Below are 20,486 nucleotides of genomic sequence, written 5' to 3' on the forward strand. Positions count from 1 at the left end.
TTGTCATCTGGTATCTGCAGTATTTTGCTTCGGTATAAATACAAGGTGTAACGAAAGTTTTTTCTATTTTTCGAAATATTAGAAATCTTTCATGATGTGCACTTTTCCTTTTCAATTCCGGATGTCCACGTTTTGAAGGAAAACTCTTCAGGCACACGGCAATTAACCCTTTCTGCCAGTGCAGACACTGCAACACCACCAGGGGGAGGAGTGTGTCATTACACCGTGACAAGTTTACATAGGCAGCTCCCATCATAAATACGGCCAGAGAAATGTATGAAAGTAAGTATGCGATGAAATAATATTGGTGTATATTTGAGCAGTGGAGTCTTTAGTGAAGACTAAGTTTGCTCTTGACAATGCATATGTGCAAGCAAAGGAACTAGTATTGTTTCGGGGGGGAAGACCTAACTTGTTGAAATATGATTGCACAGAAAACATGCACATCAGCTCGGGCTGAATCCCCAAAGGGATGGTGAGGAGAAATGTTTAGAGGGTAATATTAATCAAGCGGCAATGGTCTGCCTGCCTGTCCACTGGGAAGAGAACGAGTGCAGTGGGCTGTGGATAATATGTCTTTTTGTTTCCTGCCAGTGCAGCAGAAACAACAACAGGATCGGGGTCCGGGTGCTGAAGAGGGTTGTGCTGGCACTGGGCGGGAGGCAGCCGGCTGGCGGGCGGGCGGCGCAGTGCCTGATTCTCGGCGGTGGGAGTGCAGCGGGAGAGAGTGAAGGCCGCGGCTCTGCCCTCCCCTCAGCCCCGGAGCGCGAGCCTCAGGCGCGCGGCGCTGGCCCACACGGCGCGCCGACCGGTGAGTGAGTGAGTGAGGGCGGAGGCCGGGGAGAGGCCTGGCGCGGGCGGGAGGCCTCTGGACTGGGTCCGCAATGTCTCTGCGAGGCGACGGTTCCTTTCTCCACACTGGCGAGGCCTATGTTCAAAGCCCAAACTGAGAGTCAGTGCGCCCCCCACCCCCCCTTGGCCGCTGGCATCCCCCACCCCCTTGGCCGCTGGCATCCCCCACCCCCTCAGGCTCTGGCATCCCCCACCCCCTCAGGCTCTGGCACCCCTACCCCCTCGGCCGCTGGCACCCCCCACCCCCTCGGCCGCTGGCACCCCCACCCCCTCGGCCGCTGGCACCCCCACCCCCTCGGCCGCTGGCACCCCCACCCCCTCGGCCGCTGGCACCCCCACCCGCTTGGCCGCTGGCACCCCCCACCCGCTTGGCTGCTGGCACCCCCCACCCGCTTGGCCGCTGGCACCCCCCCACCCGCTTGGCCACTGGCATCCCCCACCCCCTCAGGCTCTGGCACCCCACACCCTCAGGCTCTGGCACCCCCACCCCCTCGGCCGCTGGCACCCCCACCCCCTCGGCCGCTGGCACCCCCCACCCGCTTGGCCGCTGGCACCCCTCACCCGCTTGGCCGCTGGCACCCCCCACCCGCTTGGCCGCTGGCACCCCCCACCCGCTTGGCTGCTGGCACCCCCCACCCGCTTGGCCACTGGCATCCCCCACCCCCTCAGGCTCTGGCAACCCCCACCATTCTCTTTGCTGCTAGCACCCCTCCCCCACCCCCTTTGCCACTGGCCCCCATCTCCCCCCCCCCCCAATCTCCCCATCAACTGCCCCATCCTCTTACCTTCGCCTTAACCATGCTCTCTCAACTGTCCCATGAGCCCTTTAACCGTTTTCTCTAACTACCCACCCCAAAAACCATTCCCCTCCAACCTTGAACTTTACTGTCAAAATCATCCTTCGAACTCAATACTCTGTCTTACACTTGCTGTCACCCCACAATCATCATGATCCCATTGCGTCTTACTATTTGCCCATGGCTGTGCTTTACCATTTTCCCAGTATGAATTGCAATTTGCCCTATGGCTTAATATATACCACCCAGTGTTTTATTATTTTCCCACCCTGGTGACATGCTCTCTACCCTGCTCCATCCTTCACCCTTACCGTAGAATAGATGTGAAAAAAAATTCATAGATTGATTCCTAGGATGAGAGGACAGTACTGTGAAGAGAGATTGAGAAGAGCAGACCAAACATATAAAATTCTGAAAGGGAATGACGAGGGCAAATGCTTAGCCTGTTTCCTCTGGTTGGCGAGTCTCGAACTGGGGTCTAAATCTCAGGCTAAAGAGTTGGCCATTTTGGATTGAAATAAAAAAAAATTTCACTGGGAATGTTGCAAATCTTTGGAATTTTTTCCCAAGAGGGCTGTAAGTTCTCGGTCCTTCAGAATATTCAAAATCAAAAATGATTTTTGGACATTTAGGGGATCAAGGAATTGGGTGGGAAAGTGGACCCAGGACAGTGGAGTCAATTACAAAATTTAGTGAGCTCGAAAGGCCTTTTGGTCTTGGGTTTTAAAGACTGGTCCCTTTCCCTTCACAATTATCCCGGTTTATTTTCATTCTTCCCTCTTGTTTTGTGCAGATTCTATGGTTGTGGAAACTTAGACTAATTTCTTCCCTACGAAGTCGAGATCTATGGATTTCTTCACTGGTAAGTCATCTCTTTCTTAACAAACCCACTTGGGCTCAAAAAACAAATTTCAGAGGGAGCAAAGAAACAGGAAATCTGAAGTAAAAACAGAACTGCTGTGGATTGGATTTGATTTATCGTCACATGTACTGAAGTACAGTGAAAAGTATTGTTCTGCGTGCAGTCCAGACAGATCGTTCCATACATGAAAAAACGTAGGACATACAAAAATACATAGACACAGGCATCGGGTGAAGCATACAGTTTGAAGTACCACTCAGTAAAGAAGATATGTGAAGCGATCAGTTCATACCATAAGAGGGTCATTCAGGAGTCTGGTAACAGCGGGGCAGAAACTGTTTTTGAATCTGTTAGTGTGCGTTCTCAGACTTTTGTATCTCCTGCTCGATGGAAGAGAGAATAACCCGAGTGGGAGGGGTCTTTGATTGTGCTGCCCACTTTCCCAAGGCAGTGGGAGGTGTAGATAGAGTCAATGGATGGGAGGTGGTTTTGCGTGATGGACTGGGCTGTGTTCACGACTCTCTGTAGTTTCTTACTCTTGGGCTGAGCAGTTGCCATACCAGGCGTGACTTATGATGGGTTATCATCATAGAATTTACAGTGCAGAAGGAGGCCATTCAGCCCATCGAGTCTGCACCGGCTCTTGGAAAGAGCACCCTACCCAAGGTCAGCACCTCCACCCTATCCACACAACCCAGCAACCCCACCCAACACTAAGGGCAATTTTGGTCACTAAGGGCAATTTATCATGGCCAATCCACCTAACCTACACATCTTTGGACTGGGAGGAAACCGGAGTACCCGGAGGAAACCCACACACACACGGGGAGGATGTGCAGACTCTGCACAGACAGTGAGCCAAGCCGGATTCGAACCTGGGACCCTGGAGCTGTGAAGCAATTGTGCTATCCACAATGCTACCGTGCTGCCCCATTTATAATTAGGATCCCTTGCTGGCAAGTCACAGATTGGAGCTGACAAAGGAACAATGGCATAAGTGCCGGATTTACAGTTCACAGATTGCAAACATGGCTTTAAAACATATAGAACATGCAAATTTTCAACTTGTACCATTCATATCAAGTCATATTTGCAACTTTTTCATTTAGAGTAATAGCCTTTTTCAGTGCTGTGAGGAAGATCTGCACAGACTAACCATGATTAAAGTGTATTGCCGACCCCTTGTAGGCATTCTATCATAGCTCAGCAGTCATTGACATTTTCCTGGTTGAGTTTTCTTATTTGTGACATCTCATGAATTGTGCGTTTCGTTTTGGCACTGTTTTCTCTCCATTATGGATATTAACTTAAGTCCCAATGCTTAATCTTGCTTCTACTTGCCACTGCACCTAGATTCCATTATCTGGCATTCTCATAATCTCCCTGCTCTTATATTCTATGCTTCGGATTATAAAGGCAAGTACCCCAGATGCTGCTGCAGGATCTCTTATCCTCTAAAAAGAGTCAAAGTCCAGTGTTAAGTTTAGATTGAGCTTATTGCAAAACGTAGTTGGTACAAATTCAGATATAAAAGGGAAACAAAGGATCAAAAAAAAAACCCACTGCGTACTGAAGGTCAAGCTTTCTTAAACATGCACATTTTTAGTAACCCCCACCCCCTTTATTCCCCATTGGCTTGGTAATCCTGTGTTGTGACTCCTGATTGGCGCATCATCTCTGCATTATATATATTTTTTGAAAGATAATTTATTGAAGGCATATCCAAAGCATATAGAGAATACAAAAACAATAACAGTAAACAACAACAAATACCGCATAACATATTAACAATACATATAATACTAACAATACAGTATAACAGGAGCCTCATATATATACCAATATGACGCCAATGCCCTCAGCGAGAGAGAAAGCAAACATTTTTATTTCTTAGTAAAACAAAATAATGAACCTTCCCGCCCCTTAACTGTCAACAAAATTACTATTGCCCTCCTCGCCACCCGCTGACGGTCTAGTAGTTCTTGAAAAAGTCGATGAACAGCTTCCACCTCATGGCGAACCCTTGTCCGAACCTCTAATGGCGAACTTGATCCTCTTCAAATGAAGGAACTCAGCAAGGCCCCGTACCCATGACCCAGTGCGTGGTGGTTCTGCAGCCCGCCAATTGAGCAAAATTCTCCTTTGTGTCAATAAGGAGGCGAATGCCGCGCCGTCGACCCCCTTTCCCGTCACGACACCAGGATCCTCAAACACACCAAAGATAGCTACCCATTGAGAAGGCATGATCACTATCCCCACCACCAGAGACAGTACATCCTTTGCACCCTTCCAAAACCCAACTAGTTTTGGACAGGACCAGAACATGTGGACATGGTTCGCAGGGGATCCGGCACATCGTGTACATTGATCAGACACATCCGGAAAGAAATGGCTTAGCCTAGCCGGTGTCCTATGCACTCTGTGCACAACCTTAAGCTGTATAAGACAGAGCTTAGCACAAGACGAGGAAGCATTAACCCTACGCAACTCTTCCTCCCAAATCCAGACCCGTACCTCACCTCCCAACTCCTCTTCCCATCTCTGCTGCCTCAACACCATCGCGATTTCCTCCCTACTGGCCAACTCAGCATACACATTGAAGATCTTACCCCCTCCAATCTCAACATCCGAGAGAAGCCTGTCCTGTAGACCCAAGGCGGTAACATTGGAAATGAACTCAACTCTTTGCTCAAAAATGCCCTTATCTGAAGATACCTAAACTTATTACCCCAGGGCATTTGATAGGTCTCCATCAGCTCAGTTAGGTTCGCAAACTTCCCACCCAAGAACAGGTCCTCAACGCAGTGGATCCCCATGTGGTCCCATTCCTTAAACCTGACATCCAAGCTTGCTGGAATGAATCTGTGGTTGCTACTAATCGGAGCCTTCCTATACTTGCTCTCCAAACCAAAAAACTCTTTTAATACAGGGCACCCTCCACACCCACACAAAGCCCAAGAAAAGGTTTATTTTTCGGAAAAAGAGTTTGGGCAGAAAGATTGGGAGGTTCTGAAAAACAAAGAGGAACCTCGGTAGGATGCCCATCTTAATAGTCTGGACTCTTCTGGACAAAGGTAAAGGTAGACTGTCCCACCTTTTGAACTTCTCTTTCATCCCCTCTAAACATGTCAGATTGAGTTGTGAAGTTGAGCCCAATCCCACGCCACCTGAATCCCCAAATAGCAGAAGCTCTTACCAGCCAGGCGAACCGGGAGCCCACTCAACCACCCCTCCCATCCTCGCAAGCCAATCAAGAACATCTCACTCTTTACCATATTAAGCTTGTATCCAGAGAAGGAGCTGAATTCATTCAGAATTCTCAGGATCTTATCAGTAGCATCCAAGGGGTTGGAAACATACAGTCGGAGGTTTTCCGCATATAAGTCGCCCCCCCCCCCCCCCTTAATACCTTAATACCCCTCCACACTCCAGACGTCCGAAGAGCCATTGCTAAAGGTTTGATTGCAAGGGCGAATAGTAATGGCAAGAGCGGGCACCCCTGCCTCATCCCACGCTACAAAGTAAAGTACTCAGAACTAACTCCGTTAGTGGAGATGCTTGCCTTTGGGACTGTATATAACAATTTGACCCAGTCCACAAATCCTACCCGTACCCAAACTCTTCCAAAAGGTCAAAAAGGTATGCCCACTCCACTCGGTTGAATGCCTTCTCAGTATACATTGACAGCACAACCTCCACATTATTTCCTCCAGTGGACATCATAATAACGTCAAGTAGCCTCCGAATATTAGATGCCAACGCTCTGCCTTTTACAAAGCCAGTTTGATCCTCTCCAACCACTTCCGGCACACAACCCTCAATACGGGTGGTCAAGATCTTGGCCAGAAGCACGGTAGCATTGTGGATAGCACAATTGCTTCACAGCTCCAGGGTCCCAGGTTCGATTCCGGCTTGGGTCACCGCCTGTGCGGAGTCTGCACATCCTCCCCGTGTGTGCGTGGGTTTCCTCCGGGTGCTCCGGTTTCCTCCCACAGTCCAAAGATGTGCAGGTTAGGTGGATTGGCCATGATAAATTGCCTTTAGTGTCCAAAATTGCCCTTGGTGTTGGGCGGGGTTACTGGGTTGTGGGGATAGGGTGGAGGTGCTGACCTTGGTAGGGTGCTCTTTCCAAGAGCTGGTGCAGACTCGATGGGCCGAATGGCCTCCTTCTGCACTGTAAATTCTATGATAATCTATGAAGCTTTGCATCAACATTCAAGAGGGAAATCGGATGGTAAGATCCACATTGCTCAGGTTCCTTATCCTTTTTGTGGATATGGGAGATGGAGGCCTGCAACAACGTAGGGGGAAGCGAGCCCCTCCCCAGCATCTCATTGTACATCCGTACCATTAACGAACCCAGCAGCGTACCAAAACGCTTATAAAATTTGACTGGGAATCCGTCCGGTTCCAGGGCCTTCCCTGACTGCATCGAATTCACACATCCCAGCAGCTCCCGCATACCTACAGGAGCCCTAAATCCTTGCGCCTAACCTGACCTCCTGTCGGAAACTCCAACCCCTCTAGGAATCTACTTCTCAGTTCGTCGCGGATTGCGGTTCTGATTGGTATAGCCTTCGATAAAAGGACGCAAAGATTTTATTAATCCCTGCAGGGTCAGTGACCACCTCTTTTCCCTCCTCGTCCCTAAGTGTACCTATAACCCTAGCCGCTATCTGCTTCCTCAGTTGATGGGTGAGCATCCTACCAAACTTCACTCCATTTTCGTCTAAGAACCCCCCTGGCTCGGTTCAGCTGTCTCACCGCCTCCTCTGAGGTGACCAAATTAAACTCCATCTGGAGCCTCTGATGCTCCATCAACAGTATTTGATCCTGTGATTCCAGGAATCTGCGGTCAATTGCTATGATCGCCTCTACCAATCTCGATTGTTCTTCTCACTCCATCCTTAGCCGATGCGCCTGGATCGAAATATGTCCTCCCCATACCACTGCATTCCGAGCTCATAGCACCCGGTGGAGACCTCACCAGTGACGTTCTGACCTAGATAATTTCGAGTGACAGCTTCCAATCTGTCACATAATCCCTTCTTCACAAGGAGACTGACGTTTAATCTCCACTGGGGTCGAGAAGTGGACGGTTTCTCCGCCTGCAGGTCTACCCAGTGAGGGATGTGATCAGACACCACAATAGCAGAGGACTCTGTCCCCACAACTCTAGGAATTAGGGACTTGTCCAAAACAAAAACATCTTTTCAGGAATAACAGTTGTGGACATGTGAAAAAAAGGAACACTCCCTCGCCTTGTGCCTCCCAAAGCGCCACGGACTTAAGCCCCCCATGAGCTGCATGAATTTTGACAGCTCCCCAGCCATCGTCCTCCCAGATCTAGGGCTTGATCGTCTAGCTCTGGATCCAAGACTGTATGAAAATCTTCCCCCAGAATGAGTCTGTGCGAATCTAGGTCTGGGATCAAGGACAGAACCCGCTTCATAAAGACCACTCATCTCTGCACTTTATACCAGCAGTTTATATCAGGTGCTTACATTGTATCTAACTTACTGGCAGCTGCACTTACATTCTTACATTGTCACATTTGTGGTTTGGCTTTAAAAGCTGATGTGTCACTCTGAAGATTCAATATTTTCCCACAGTCCCCCCTTTGATTCTTCTAAAAGGTAAAAGAGAACGAATCACTAAGAGCAAGCCAGCAGAAAATAGCACAGAGGGACACATTCACAGATGCTTTGATCGTCCCTTTGTTTAGGAACAGCCTTCAACACTGGAATGAAGCCAGCCGATATACTGTTACAATCCTTTAAATACAGGAAGCCCGATTATTAGGCAAGAGGGGAGGTTGGGAAGTCTTGAGAGGCATAACCGGAGGAAGGGCTTCGGTTAATTGTTTACAGCAACACTTGATGAGCAGAAAAACACAATACAGAATTAGAATGATAATGAAGAATAAGATCAAGCCTTGAACTAATGAGGTTTCCAAAGAGCTCAGCCATCCTGTTGCCCAACTCCACAAGGTGGTGGATGGAGGTTGTTTGAGTTTTTCTAGTAATATCCTCAGCTGTCCGGGATATAGGTGAAGGCGTTGACATTTAACTCCTTGGGAACCCATCTGGGTACGGCATAGCTGGTATGGCTGGTCAAAGGAGAGCAAGGAATGCAAAAACTTTAAAAGCAAGCAACAGATATAACAATAAGGTGAAACATATTGGCAAATAAGAATTGTCCTTTTAACAGATGGGAGTTTTAATCACAGTGAGCTCGCTTAATGTGAGATGCGTGAATCCAAGCTTTCTTCCCCTGTACTTTAACAGTTGCTTGGATGGTCAGTAGCACTTGATAGGGCCTTTCCCACTTGGCATCCAGAGGTTCTTTATATATTTTCTTCACTTAAACCCAAACTCCGGGTGCGATATTGTATCCTCCTTCTGGTGGATCTCCCCAGGCTGCTGATACATGTTGGGAAGCAGAACTAATAGCATTTGTTAGATTCTGACAATATTCTAATAATGCGTCACTCAAGTGACAATCGTTTTTTGGCAAATCAATGGTTTCTCTGCCACCAAGCTTGATTCCTCTATTTCGTTCAAGATCTCCACACAGTCATGCTCCTCTCCTCCCGCCTCATGCTCCTCAGGTAGCGGGAACATTGATGATTGGTTCACCGGGCTAGCTGGGACAATATGGAGGTTTCCAGGGGCTTCCAGGACTGCTGTCCATCTTGTCTATCTGGCTGCAGTCACCTGAGATATTCTGTTCATAGACAGCAAGAGAGTAGCCAGGGAAAGGGTTGGCCCACTGAAAGACAGGGGATGGAATCTGTGTGTGAAGCCAGAGGAAATGGGCGAGATACTAAATGAATACTTTGCATCAGTATTCACCAAAGAGAAGGAATTGGTGGATGTTGAGTCTGGAGAAGAGTGTGTAGATAGCCTGGGTCACATTAAGATCCAAAAAGACGAGGTGTTGGGCGTCTTGAAAAATATTAAGGTGGATAAGTCCCCTAGGGCCTGATGGGATCTACCCCAGAATACTGAAGGAAGCAAGAGAGGAAATTGCTGAGGCCTTGACAGAAATCTTTGGATCCTCACTGTCTTCAGGTGATGTCCTGGAGGACTGGAGAATAGCCAATGTTGCTCGTTTGTTTAAGAAGGGTAGCAAGGAGAATCCAAGAAACTACAGGCCGGTGAGCCTTACATCAGTGGTAGGGAAATTACTGGAGAGAATTCTTCGAGACAGGATCTACTCCCATTTGGAAGCAAGTGGACTTATTAGCGAGAGGCAGCACGGTCTTGTGAAGGGGAGGTCGTGTCTCACTAACTTGATAGAGTTTTTCGAGGAGGTCACAAAGTTGGTTGACGCAGGTAGGGCAGTGGATGTTGTCTATATGGACTTCAGTAAGGCCGTTGACAAGGTCCCTCATGGCAGACTGGTATAAAAGGTGAAGTCACACAGGATCAGAGGTGAGCTGGCAAGATGGATACAGAATTGGCTAGGTCATAGAAGGCAGAGAGTAGCAATGGAAGGGTGCTTTTCTGATTGGAGGGCTGTGACTAGTGGTGTTCCGCAGAGATCAGTGCTGGGACCTTTGCTGTTCATAGCATATATAAATGATTTGGAGAAAAACGTAACTGGTCTGAATAGTAAGTTTGCGGACGACTCAAAGGTTGGTGGAATTGCGGATAGCGATGAGGACTGTCAGAGGATACAGCAGGATTTAGATCGTTTGGAGACTTGGACGGAGAGATGGCAGGTGGAGTTTAATCCGGACAAATGTGAGGTAATGCATTTTGGAAGGTCTAATACAGGTAGGGAATATACAGTGAATGGTAGAACCCTCAAGAGTTTTGACAGTTAGAGTGATCTAGGTGTACAGGTCCACAGGTCACTAAAAGGGGCAACAGAGGTGGAGAAGGTAGTCAATAAGGCATATGGCATGCTTGCCTTCATTGGCCGGGGCATTGAGTATAAAAATTGGCAAGTCATGTTGCAGCTGCTTAGAACCTTAGTTAGGCCACACTTGGAGTATAGTGTTCAATTCTGGTCGCCACACTACCAGAAGGATGTGGAGGCTTTAGAGATGGTGCAGAAGAGATTTACCAGACTGTTGCCTGGTATGGAGGGCATTAGCTATGAGGAGAGGTTGAATAAACTTGGTTTGTTCTCACTGGAACGACGGAGGTTGAGGGGCGACCTGATAGAGGTCTACAAAATTATGAGGGGCATAGGCAGAGTGGATGGTCAGAGACTTTTTCTAATTACTAGGGGGCATAGGTTTAAGGTGCGAGGGGTAAGGTTTAGAGTAGATGTACGAGGCAAGTTTTTTACACAGAGGGTAGTGGGCGCCTGGAACTTGCTACCGGAGGAGGTGATGGAAGCAGGGACGAGAGTGACGTTTAAGGGGCATCTTGACAAATACATGAATAGGATGAGAATAGAGGGATACGGACCCCGGAAGTGTAGAAGATCTTAGGTTAGATGGGCAGCATGGTCAGCTCAAGCTTGGAGGCCGAAGGGCCTGTTCCTGTGCTGTACCTTTCTTTGTTCTTTGTTCAAAGTGTGTACGGCATGGGGTCACTTGACAGTTAACCTTTGGTCCAGGACTAGAACCGCAGTGGCCATCACAGCCTTACATCTGGCTTCTGTAGCTCTCGGGCAGCTTCCCTATCCGAGGGTTACTGCGCCCAGTTTTCCCGATAGTACCCAATAGGTCTCTGCTAATCCCTAGTTCTTGCGCCAGTATTGCTGTCGTATGTCCTTCTTTCACATGGACAAAAAGGGTAAATGGCTTCCCGTTGTCGGGGATTCGCAGAGCCGGTGCCGAACACAAGGTCTTTTTTAGGTTCGCGAAGGCCTCTTGTTCTCCCGCGAGGGCAATGGCTTCCTTGGATATCCACTTCCTCTTTAAGAGGTTATTCAATGGCTGAGCAAGCTGTGTGTAGGAGTCGATCCAATTTCGGTTAAAGCTACACAAACCCAAAAAGGACCTGAGTTCTTGGATAGTAGTGGGGTGTTTGGCAGCCCGAATGGCTGTGGTGCTATCCTGGGTAAGTCCTCTCTTTCCTTCCTAAATCTTTTGCCCCAGGTACACAACCTCTTCTTGGACGATTTGTGCTTTGGCAATGCTGGCTTTACGTCCTTTCAGGTGGAGGTGGCCCAGCATGGTACATAGGTCTTGTTCATGTTGGAGGCCAACAGAATATCATCCACATACTGGATAACCATGGAGGGTATGATAGGTAATTCTCACAAATGGTTTTGTAAGGCTACGTGAAATACCGTAGGACTCTTGTGAAAACCTTGTGGTAGTCATGTTCAGGTGTACTGTTGCTGTTGGACGGTAAAGGCGAACCGTGGTCGAACCTCGCGTGCCAATAAAACTAAACTAAATCCATTGGCCATATCTAATACCAAGAACCATTTATGTTCTGGTGTTAGGGCATTAAAAATGGTGGCGGAGTTGCCGCCCAAAGGGACTTTTGATCAATACGCTGATTGGCCTTGAAATTGACTGTCAGGTGCCAAGTCCCATTCAGTTTTCCATACTGGCCATAGGGGGCTGTTAGAGGAGTGGTGTGTTTTGACCAGCACCGTGCTCTTTTAGTTGTTGGATGATGGGCAAGATCCCAGCAATGGAGGTTGAGCTAATGGGGTATTGTTTAATGCACGGTGGGGCAATCCCAGTAATTGATGCTGGTTTCATCCGGAGTAGGCCACAATCGCTCTTGGCTTTAGCCCGTTTTGGGTGTTCTTCCAACTCCTTCTTTACACTTCTGACAGATCATGTTACCTGACTGTCCTCAAAATGCAACGAGGAATTCAACTGAGTCAGGACATCCATGCCCAGAAGGGCTTAGTCCACTGGGCCTGTCCAGACCACCATAGTCAGTTTGTATAGATCAAGTCCAATGAGCATACGATAAGTTCTTCTGATTCCCAAACCATGGGCCCCAGCCCCTTGGGCAATTTGAGCCCTATCGTCTAGAGGTAAAGAGTTTTTGTGGGCGCCATAGTGGCGCAGTGGTTGGCACTGCTGCCTACGGCGCTGAGGACCCGGGTTTGATCCCGGCCCCGGGTCACTGTATGGAGTTTGCACATTCTCCCTGTGTTTGCATGGGTTTCACCCCCACAATCCAAAGATGTGCAGATAGGTGGATTAGCCACTCTAAATTGCCCCTTAATTGGAATAATAGTAATTGGGCACTCTAAATTTAATAAATTTCGTATCGTAGGGGCAAACATGTCAATTCTGCCCCTGTAGCCAGGAGACAGTTTATATCTTGATCGCCTACCCTTATAGTGATATACAATCCATCTCATTGCTGTTGTATCAGTGCCAGGGAGGTGCCGGGAGAGCGAGGGCAGGCTCCCCTCGTTTTATGTCACGCCCAGTAACTCCTTCTGTTGCTGTGGTGTAAGCTGCTTGAATCTTTCCCAGAGGTCGTCAACATCAGAGGGTGGGCCTGGTTTGTGTGTCGGGTTGTTTCCCTGATATCCCCTTCCTCGTCCCTTTTGCTCTGCACATCTTAGCCCAGTACCTTCCTTTCTGCAGTGGTGACATTTTCTGGGTCGTCTATCTTGTGTTGTTAGGATCCTTGGATTTCTATCCTGCCTGTATGGTTCGGAGTTTAGCTTCCATATCCCGGTCTGGTTTGTTATATCGATCCACTGATTCTGCAAAGTGTGTGTCTCGGCCTTCCCGCCCGGGTAGGGTGACTTCAGCATCTTTGACAATTCTGGTTTTAATCCAGCGGCCAAGGCAGCTTTCATGCTCTCGTCCATATGTCTGGCGTCCCTCTTCATTCAATCCCGAGTGTTCCAACCAGACAGATCGGAACCATCCGTCATACTCTAACACTTCCTCCGTCCTTTTTTGCTGGCAAGCTGCGATCTTTCCCCCGTCTGTTGTTGCAGGGCTTGAGCATGATCCATCTGGCCTCTGGTAGCTGTTCATCGTCTCCAAGGGCGGCTCAAACCTTTTATATTGTTTCTTCCCCTCTTGGGTACCATTACCGTCAGGATCTGTACCTAGTCCCGTGGTGGAGATGGTAAATGCCCTTTAAACGTTCAGTATTCCATCATGGTTCTGATGAAAGGCCATCCATTCCGGCCGTTTACGCCGGTGCGGGGTGCATTCAACAGGAAACCTGGTTGACAGTGGCGGGACTAGAAGATCCCGCTGCTGCCCAATGGCGGGCCGCTCCCGTTCACGACGGGTCAAATCCCATGCACCAACTCTGAATCTCCCTCCACACATGCTGCCTGATGAATTGAATGCCTCAGCCTTTTCCGGTTTTATCCTTCAATCTCTCTCTTCTTCAACTTTTTAAGTTTCATTTTTTAGTTTCAATTTTTCTTATTTTTACCCTCAAAATGTGTTACCTCGTATTTCTCTATCATGAGTGTGAAAATCTACTAAGTAGGATTATATGTGTAAAACACAGAAGCAGGCCATTTAGCTCAACCAGCCCATGCAGCATTAATGCTCCACTGAGACTACTTCTGTCTTTGCTCATCTATTTCTTAGCATGCACCTTCATTCTCTTCTCCCTCATATGCTTATCATAGAATTTACAGTGCAGAAGGAGGCCATTCGGCCCATCGAGTCTGCACCGGCTTTTGGAAAGAGCACCCTACCCAAGGTCAACACCTCCACCCTATCCCCATAACCCAGTAACCCCACCCAACACTAAGGGCAATTTTGGACACTAAGGGCAATTTATCATGGCCAATCCACCTAACCTGCACATCTTTGGACTGTGGGAGGAAACCGGAGCACCCGGAGGAAACCCACGCACACACAGGGAGGATGTGCAGACTCCCCACAGACAGTGACCCAAGCCGGAATCGAACCTGGGACCCTGGAGCTGTGAAGCAATTGTGCTATCCACAATGCTACCGTGCTGCCCCCTTTTATGCAGCCTCCTTTTAAAAGCTTCAACCAGTCCCCGTGAAACTAAATTCCACATTCTCAGCACTCTCTGGGTTAAGAGGTTTTTTTCTGAATTTCCTATTAGATTTTCTGGGACTAACTTGTATTGATGATTGATGTTTCTGATTTTTTTTGTAGTCTGCAAGCAGTTTACTTAAGTGCGGCTCCCTTCATTTATTTTGTGTGGCAGTGTATGTTTGATGTTTAAAGGGGCCAATTTCTGATGCTTGTTGATGGTTTCTAGTTTGCTCCTCCCCACAAGTGGAAACATTCTATCTCTGTCTATCAAAATCTTTCATGATTTTGAAGATCAGCCCTCTCATCCTTCTCTTTGCAAGAGGAGATCCAGCCTGTTCATCCTCTCCTGATAGATATATCCCCAGATTTCTGTTATCACCCTTGTAACTCTTCTCAGCACCCCCTTCAATGTCACTGTCTTTTTCATAATATGATAAGCAGATTGCATGCAGCAGTCCAGGTTGGTCTAACCAAGATTCTGTATATATCTTAGCATAACTTCAATTTTAAACTGAAATTCAAAAAAGCAAATGCTGGTTTTCATTTTTGTGGCTTTGAAAGTAGTGATACAAATTAACAGTGATTTCTGTATGTTGTACTCCCAGATTGCTTCGCTCCTCCCTCTACCCCATTTAGATTCTTATTTTTTAGGTATTATGCAGCCTCCTTATTTTTCATGCCATAGCATAGTATTTCACCTTTATAGTTATTGAAAGTGCAACAACATATTTCTGTAGTGCCTCCCAAGGTGCTTTACAGGAGCATATAAAATACATATAACATTGAACACATAAGAGATATTTGATCAGATGACCAAAAGATTGGTCAAAACGGTAGATTTTAAGGCGTGCCTTAAAGGAAGAAAGTGAGGTAGAGAGGCATGGAGGTGTAGGTAGGTTATTCAAGAGGATACTCGAGGCCAGAATTAGATGAGTGCAGAGATCTCGGAGAGTTGTCGAATTGGAGGAGATTACAGGGATGGTAGGGGTGAAGCCATGGAAGGATTTGAAAAGATGGACAAGAATTTAGAAATCAAGACCTTGCCCGACTGGGAGACAATGTAGGTCAGCAAGCACAGGGGTGATTGGGGAACTGCAGCAGTGTTTTTGATGACATCAAGTTTACGGAGGGTCGAATGTGGGAAGCCAGCCAGGAGTGTGTTGGAATAATTGAGTCCAAAGGTAACAAAGGCATTTCAGCAGCAGTTGAATTCAGACAGGGACAAAGTCAGGGGATGCTGCAGAGTGGAAATAGGTAGTTTTAGTGATGGCACAAAAATTAGGTTGGAAGCTTCTCTATGGGTTGAATGTGATATCAAGGTTGTGAACAGGTTGGCTTAATCTCGGACTGTTGCCAGGGTGTTGGGAACTGGGGAATGGTACTTGGAGTGAGGATTGAAACATATGAACATGCAAACAAGAGCTGAGGTAGGTCATTCAGCCCCTACAGCCTGTTCTGCCATTCAGTAAGATAAGAGCTGAGCTGACAGTGTTGAGTTCCACATTCCCCATCTAACCTGATAACCTTTGATTGCCTTGTCTAGCAAGAATCCATCTACCTCCACTTTAGGAATGTTCAGTGACTCCACTTCCACTGCCTTCTGAGGCAGAGAGTTCCAAAATTGCACAACACTGAGAGAAAAAAAATCTGCTCATCTCTGTCCTAAAAGGGTAACGCCTAATTTTAAAGAATGCCCCCTAGTTCTGGGCCACAAGAGGAAACATCCTCTCAACGTACACCTTGTCAATACCATTCAGGATCTTGTATACTTCAATCAAGTCACCCCTCACTCTTCTAAACTCCAGTGGAAACAAGCCCAGCCTCTCCAACCTCTTAAGACAACCCGCTCATTCTAGGTTTCAATCTAGTAAACCTCCTTTGAATCACCATTTACATCCTTCCTAAATAAGGAGGCCAAAACTACACACAGTATTTGAGATAGTATCACCGATGCCTTGTATAACTGAAGCAAAACATCCTTACATTTATGTTCAATTCCTCTTGTAATAAAGGGTAGTATTCCATTAGCCTTGATTACATGCTGCACCTGCATACTAACAATTTGTGACTCATGCATGAGAATACCTAAATCTGTCTGCACCTGCGAATTCTGCAGTAATTCTCCATTTAATACTCTGCTTTTTTTATTCTTGCTGTGAAAGTGAACTTCAAACTTTCCCACTTATACTCCATCTGCAAGATTTTTGCCTACTCACTCAACCTATCTATATCCATCTGCAAATGCCTTATGTCTTCACACCATACTTCCCTACCATCTTAATGTCATCTGCAAATTTAGATACCATGCCTTGATCCCCTCATCTAAGTAATTGAAGTAAATTGTGAAAAGTTGAGGCTCCAGCACTCCTTTGGGACTCCACTCGTCACAGCCTTCCAATCAGACAAAGACCCATTTATGTATACTCTGTTTTCTGCCAACTCACTGGCTTATAATTTCCTGTTTTCTGCCCACCCCTCCTCTTTTAAATAGAGGGGTAATATTTGCTGCTTCTCAGTCTGGCTTTTCCAGAAACTAACTCTTTTCTTTGAGCTAATTTTGGGCCTGCTGTGTTTTCGCAGCATCTCTTTTTTTGAGAGTTTTTGTTTAATGCATTGAATGGAGCATTGCCTATGAAGGCTTGTACTGCCTCATTTTTAGAATGCTGAAGTAGAAGTTCATTAGATTTAACCCAAATGAAGTAAGACCAACTTTGTAATGAAAGTTAGCCAAATGTCCATGGAGGACTGTGGCATGTGAATAGAAATATTGTATTCCAAGTTGTTTTTATATGAAATATACACTTGCCCCCAAGAAATTTAGTTAATATTCAACAGGGAGGGATTAGGTCCCACCGGTACCGGTTTGCCATTTTGAGAAAGTGACTGGATTCAGAATGTCTTTAACTTGATCTCAGCTGTGACATTTGGATGGGAGTGTGATGCTTGGAGGCTGGTCACTTCTCTGCAGAGATGGAAGATCAAAAGGTGAGTCACTTTGTCAACACAGGAATGCAGGTGCTGTTAACCAACTAATATCCCTTCTGCCTCCTGCGGTTGGATGTTCATGATTCTGCAGCACTGTGAAGGCAATAGGTTTCTTACGTGACATACTGACTTTTTGGGCTAAATGGCCTTCTCTGTGCTGTACTATTCAATGATTCGACCTTTAATCAAATGCAGATTCATCTCATCATTGTTTGCAGTATTATTCTCTGTGCAAAGTGAGTTCCTCGCTCACCTGCATGTCACTGCACTTCAAAGTAATTCATTACATGTGAAGCACCTTGTGATATTTCTAAGCGATACACTAAATTGAAGAGTTTTTAAATTTAAAAAAAATAATTTTTCCAATTCAGGGGCAATTTTACCATGGCCAAGAAACCTACCCTGCACGTCTTTTGGGTTGTGGGGGTGAGACCCACGCAGACATGGGGAGAATGTGCAAACTCCACACAGACAGTGACCCGTGTCCGGGATCGAACCTGGGTTCTTGGCGCCCTGAGGCAGCAGTGCTAACCACCGTGCCGCCTCTTAAATTGAAGTTTAATAAAAAATTTAAAGCAAACATTGTTGACTGTTCATTTCTCTGGTATTTTATTTATTTAAAAAAATGTTTTTATTGGATTTTCACATTTTATATTTGACAATTAGTTTTCTATTTGCATATTTCTAGCTTGAACGTTGTTATGGGTGTCATACCCGTGAGTAGTGTTTTACAGAAAGCAATCCGGATGCGGTACTGATTTGTACAGAAAAGAACCAAAAAAGATACATGTTACAGGAAAAGCAAAGAAATTTTCACTATTTGTTTCCTGGGAAATAAGAAGAAAGTTAAACATGTTCGCCTAAGTGCGAACAGACTAGATTCGCTGTACATATTTACAGTTGGCTGCTTTCTTTGGTGGCTGTGTATTTTGTTTGGCCAGCCAGCCTCCGCTGCGTTGCCTGCTGTTGGCCCTGGCTCGTGCTTGATTGTTTGTTGCTATGCCCTCTAGTCCTCTTTTTACCCTTGGGTTTATCTCCTTGCCTCTGTGTCCTTTGCTACCTGCGGTTTTCTTGTGGGTTCCCCCTCCTCCTCTGCTCCACCCCTTTGCTTACTAAGGCTTGTCTGCTTCTCCCCCTTGACGCGTCTGCTGGCTACAAACAGACCCTGGAACAAATTGGTGAATGACTTCCATGACTTGTGGAAGCCCTCTCCCAACCCCTGGATGGTGAATTTGATTTACTCCAGTTGGAGAAATTCCGACAGGCCGGACAGCCAGTCTGCAGCTTTGGTTGGTGCTGCTGATCACCAGCTGAGCAGGATTCTTCGGTGGGCGATTAGGGAGGCAGTGGTAAGGGCGCCTGCCCCACTACCCATGAATAGTTCTGGCTGTCTGATACCCTGAAGACTACCACTTTCGGGCTTGGCTCAACCCTACAACTTTGAATTTCTCTGGAATTTTACTTGTTGACAATAGGATATCCTGCTCACTGTAATAAACCTTTTGACCTGGGCTGAATATGAATACTGAACTGCCAATTCCCCAAAAGCCCTATGTTCCTACCTGAAGATACGGCACAACACACAATTGTGATGTGATCTGATGGAGAAAATGCCTTTAAAGTGTAAAAAAATAAAACTGTAAAAATTGTTAAAATGATTGAAATATATTGAGGGCAACAACAAGTTCCTAAGATTACATGTGTAATTTTCTTGACCTTCATGCTTGCAGCTTGTAATGTTAATCAAACGTATCAAGTCAATTTTAATTCCAGACTTGGTTTTGGCTGCACTCTGCTTGGAGGTGATTTTTGTGTTCTCTGATTCCTTAGCACTATCATTGTGAAGATCCATATATGGTTGGGAATATTAACATTGTAATTTCGATCTCCGGGTTCAGGTGGCATCCAGAAATTATTTGAATTAGATGACCAATGATAACTTATAAAATTTATAACCTTCATTGAGCATTCAGAACCAAATATATTTCTCTGCAGTAGTTCTTCTGTGGAGTAATTTGCTTAAATAATGGCGCTTTAAAATAAAACAATACTTGAAAAAATGGCTGTGTTTTGAAGAAAACATAATAAATCTTGCAGTAACAGCAGCTTCATTGCTGACATCAGGGTTTTGCCCCAGGTTCAGGTTCACAGCATTGTATCTGTCGCAGGGGATTTCAGAGTAATTTAAAGTTTATGGTTTGCACTTCAGAGCTAAATAAAATATATGCTACGAAATAACCAATCTATCCTTGTTGGTGATTTGTGCATTAATGTAAGTTAACTTTTTGGATTACTGGGAATATCTGGAATTTATATTTGTCAGATGCATGCCGTAATCTTTAGAAACTGGAATTATCTGTTGCAATGTCAATTTAGTTGGAATCCTGAGTTGCACCCAAAACTGTATTCTGTACTCAAATTATGGCTTTGTTTAAATTTATCATTACTTGATTAATTTTGTCCTCTGTGCCCTTCTTGATAAAACATGAAATGCTGCTGGCCATTTTTTAATGAATCTTATCTACTTGCCCTTGGAATTTTTTGGGAATTAAGCATTTGAATGCCTGGTGTGTCTGTTCATTCTCGCCTTTCATTGTTTTGACATTGAATTTACACTGCCACTCCTTGTTTTTTCCCCCCAAATATATATTATATCCACCTAAACTTAAAACATGTAAGATCCTGAGGGGGATTGACAGAGTAGATGCTGAGAGGATGTTTTCTTTCATGGGAGTCGAGACCGAAGGGAGGGTAGTTGAAATACCATTGATTGGTGTAGTATATAGACTGCCAGCTCGTGGAAGGGATGTAGAGAAACAAATTTGCAAAGCAATTACAGAGGTGCACTAATTATGGAGTATTTATAATGGGGGACTTCAAGTTTCAAAATATAGAATATGATAGAGATAGTGCAAAGGGGCATGAGTTCCTTGAATGTGCTCGTGATAATTTTCTGCAGCAGTATTTTCCAGTCCAAAGGGAGGGCAGGGTACTGTTCATCCTGGTTCTGGGAATGAATTTGTCCAAGTGGATTGAATAACAGTGGGAGAGCATTTAGGGACTGGCT

General features: G+C 46.1%; 1 protein-coding gene across 5 annotated transcripts in view; it reads left to right on the forward strand.

Moving 5' to 3' along the window:
• Nucleotides 1–207: 207 nt before the first annotated feature.
• Nucleotides 208–20,486, forward strand: part of fam20b (FAM20B glycosaminoglycan xylosylkinase) — a 291,737-nt gene continuing 271,458 nt past the window's right edge. For 2 of the 5 annotated variants that reach the window (XM_072511689.1, XM_072511687.1), the window contains exons 1-2: nt 600–811; nt 2,443–2,511. The gene's annotated coding sequence lies outside the window, so the exon portion shown is untranslated. Of the gene's footprint in view, nt 283–453; nt 476–599; nt 812–2,442; nt 2,512–20,486 lie in introns of those variants that run through there. The other 3 variants (XM_072511691.1, XM_072511686.1, XM_072511690.1) reach the window with 3 other exon arrangements.

This window comes from Scyliorhinus torazame, chromosome 7 (genome assembly GCF_047496885.1).
Source record: "Scyliorhinus torazame isolate Kashiwa2021f chromosome 7, sScyTor2.1, whole genome shotgun sequence".
NCBI classification, from domain to species: domain Eukaryota; kingdom Metazoa; phylum Chordata; class Chondrichthyes; order Carcharhiniformes; family Scyliorhinidae; genus Scyliorhinus; species Scyliorhinus torazame.